The sequence below is a fragment of the Triticum dicoccoides genome, chromosome 3A (assembly GCF_002162155.2).
Source record: "Triticum dicoccoides isolate Atlit2015 ecotype Zavitan chromosome 3A, WEW_v2.0, whole genome shotgun sequence".
Taxonomy (NCBI): domain Eukaryota; kingdom Viridiplantae; phylum Streptophyta; class Magnoliopsida; order Poales; family Poaceae; genus Triticum; species Triticum dicoccoides.
The window spans coordinates 63,846,026-63,849,947 of record NC_041384.1 but is presented as its reverse complement, the minus strand read 5'-3'; positions in this window follow the sequence as shown (position 1 = coordinate 63,849,947).

Sequence of the window (3,922 nt, the reverse complement as noted above, 5' to 3'; positions counted from 1 at the left end):
AACGGGGCGGTGCGGGGCGGGCGTCGGGGCGGCATGGGGCGGGAAGGACGGCGGGGCGGCGCGGGTCGGGGAGGATGGCGGCGCGACGCGGGTCGGGACGGGGACGACGGCAGCGCGACACGGGGCGGGGACGAAGGCATTGAGAGGGTGGTGGCGGCGGTTGGGGGAGAGAAATGAGTGGAGGAGACGAGGGCATGCATCGAGTGGAGGAGACAAGGGTGTGCAGCGAGTGGATAAGGTTGGACCTATGCCGACGGCCTAGCCGTCGGCATAGCCTTGGTCCCACCTGCGAGGGACAGAGCCGACACTACAAAAAAAAGACACATCCGTGATATTTTCGGCTGAATGAATTTTTTTCTGTCATACTTATGACACTTCTAGGATGATAATTGTGACAAAACCCGGTGTCATCATAGATGTGGTGGGGTCCTACTTCTATGACAAAAAATCATGACAGAAAATGGGCTTTTTGTCCTGGGCGGGCCGGAGACACAGCTGCATGCATGACATTCTTTGGGCCGTCAATGACAGAAAAAACCATGGTGGAAGCGAGGGCGAGGAAAATATCGGGGTGTTCTCGGTTACGGTGGGTGGTCGGGGCTGAGCGATGCACGTTTCTCTCATACACGCATGCGCGTGGGTGCAAGGCGTTGGGCTCTAACTGAACCCGAGCGAGGCGTTGGGCTCTAACTGAACCCGAGCGATTGCACTGCAGGCTACACATTACTAAACCCGAGCGATCGATCGATGGCTGTTAACTGAACCCGATCGAGCGATTCCTTCGCTACTGCTGCTAACTGAAGCCGATCGATACTGCCTCTAGATGAACAGTGAGCGTTGCTGGGGGGTTTGGATGAACAGTTCCCGGTGGGGGTGGATGAATAGGACCCCGTGGTGTTGCCTCTGGATGAATAGGACCCCGATCGATCGAGCCGGTTGGGGCTGGATGAACAGGACCCCGTGGAGGGCTGGATGAAGAGGACCACCCCGTGGAGGGCAGGATGAACCTTAGACGGTGGAGGGCTGGATGAACAGTAGCCCGTGGAGGGGTGGTTGAACAGGAGCCCGTGGAGAGGGCTGGTTGAACAGTAACCAGTGGAGTAGCGCGCTGTGGAGGCTGGATGAACAGGAGCCCATGGATGAATAGTCGCAGGTGGAGGCTGGAGGAGGTCGACGGTGGATGAACAGTAGCCCGTGGAGGCTGGAGGGGGTCGACGGTGGAGATGAACAGTATCCCGTGGAGTCCCATTTTGCGGTACCCCACACTCCTCCCGATGAACAGGACCCCCATTTCGACCGTAGCGCTCCAACACAAGTCCGTTTCATCCGTTTTGCGGTACGCCACACCCCTCCCGATCAACAGGACACCCGTTTCGACCGTAGGAGGTCCGTTTCCTCCGTTTTGCGGTACGTCAGACCCCTCCCGATGAACAGGATCCCGTCTCGACCGTGGCTGGTCGAACACAAGGCCGTTTCCTTTGTTCTACGGTACGCCAAGCCTCGTTTCCATCGGCTATTCCGTCTAAGCCCTCCCGATGAGAATGACGACGCATTCTGTTCCGACCCAGCCGGTTGGCTTCCCATGAACACGACGACGATGCAGTTTCTCCGTTCCGACCCAGCCATGTACACGAGCCCTGGCCGTACGTATGCGCGAGTAGGCGTTCGAGACCCTGCCCGTATGTACGTACGTGGCCATATTTTCTTTCTTGCACACTGGCCGCTGTACGTACGTGTACATGCTACGTGTGCGCCTCTACATCGACCAGTATGTACGTACACGTTCGCGACTAGAATGACAACTGTAGGATCGAAAGTATGTCTAGAGGGGGGTGATTAGACTACTTGACCAAATAAAAACTTAACCTTTTCCTAATTTTAGTTCTTGGCAGATTTTAGCTATTTTAGGACAAGTCAAGCAATCATCACACAATTCAAGCAAGCATGCAAAGAGTATATTGGCAGCGGAAAGTAAAGCATACAACTTGCAAGAATGTAAAGGGAAGGGTTTGGAGAATTCAAACGCAATTGGAGACACGGATGTTTTTCCTGTGGTTTGGATATGTGGTGCTATCCTACATCCACGTTGATGGAGACTTCAACCCACAAAGGGTAACGGTTGTGCGAGTCCACGGAGGGCTCCACCCACGAAGGGTCCACGAAGAAGCAACCTTGTCTATCCCACCATGGCCATCGCCCACGAAGGACTTGCCTCACTAGCGGTAGATCTTCACGAAGTAGGCGATCTCCTTGCCCTTACAAACTCCTTGCTTCAACTCCACAATCTTGTCGGAGGCTCCCAAGTGACACCTAGCCAATCTAGGAGACACCACTCTCCAAGAAGTAACAAATGGTGTGTTGATGATGAACTCCTTGCTCTTGTGCTTCAAATGATAGTCTCCCCAACACTCAATTCTCTCTCACAGGATTTGGATTTGGTGGAAAGAAGATTTGAGTGGAAAGCAACTTGGGGAAGGCTAGAGATCAAGATTCATGTGGTAGGAATGGAATATCTTGGCCTCAACACATGAGTAGGTGGTTCTCTCTCAGAACATATGAGTTGGAAGTGTAGATGTGTTCTGATGGCTCTCTCCACGAGTGAAGAGGAGGTGGAGGGGTATATATAGCCTCCACACAAAATCCAACCGTTACACACAATTTACCAATCTCGGTGGGACCGAATCAACAAACTCGGTCGGACCGAAATAGTAAACCTAGTGATCGTTAGAGATTTTCGGTGGGACTGACATGCAACTCGGTAGGATCGATATGGTTAGGGTTAGGGCATAACGTAATCTCGGTGAGACCGATTACACAAACTCGGTGAGACCGATTTGGTAATAAGCTAACCAGAGGGTTCGTCAGGCAAACTCGGTGGGACCGATTCGCTCTTCTCGGTGAGACCGAAATGTTACGAAAAGGAAACAATGAGTTTACATTGCAATCTCGGTGGGACCGATCCGCTCTTTCGGTGAGACCGAAAAGTTACGAAAAAGAAACAGAGAAATTGCAATCCCATCTCGGTGAGACCGAGATCCCTATCGGTAGAACCGATTTGCTTAGGGTTTGGCAATGGCTATGACAAGTGAAACTCGGTGGCGCCGGGTTGAAAGAATCGGTAGGGCCGAGTTTGGCTTTGGGTTTAAGTCAAATGTGGATATGGGAAAGTAGCTGAGGATTTTGGAGCATATCATTAAGCACATGAAGCAAGAGGCTCATTAAGCAACACCTCATCCCTCCTTGATAGTATTGGCTTTTCCTATGGACTCAATGTGATCTTGGACCACTAAAAATTTAAAATGAAGAGTCTTGAGCATATGAGCTAGAGCCAATCGTTTGTCCTTAGCATTTTGAGGGTTCCACTTTCACCATCCATGCCATGCCAATCATTGAGCTTTCCTGAAATGATCATCTTGGAATAGCATTAGCTCAATGAGATATATGTTGTTGTGAATTACCAAAACCACCTAGGGATAGTTACACTTTCAATCTCCCCCTTTTTGGTAATTGATGACAACATATAGATCAAAGCTTTGACAAATAATAATAAGAATGAAATATATCGTTGCTTTGAGAAGTATGTGATAAGTAAGAGCTCCCCCTAAATTTGTGCATATTTAAAATTTGCTTTGGACTGCAAATGCACAAATATTTAGAGTCATGGGTTACTCTTCCATGTCACATACATCTTGGTGGAGCGCTCAAAAAGATAAGAATGAAATACATGCACTCATCACCAAAGAAAGTGAATGATCACATAAGATAGATAAGATATATCAAGCATGCATAAGTGTAGCTTATGATCAAACACATGATCATCAATGTCTCACAAGCATATCAAAGTATTCAACCAAAAGCAAACAATGTTGGAAAAACCACCAAATAAAGCAAGAGAGAAAAGCAACACACTCTCTCTCGAAGC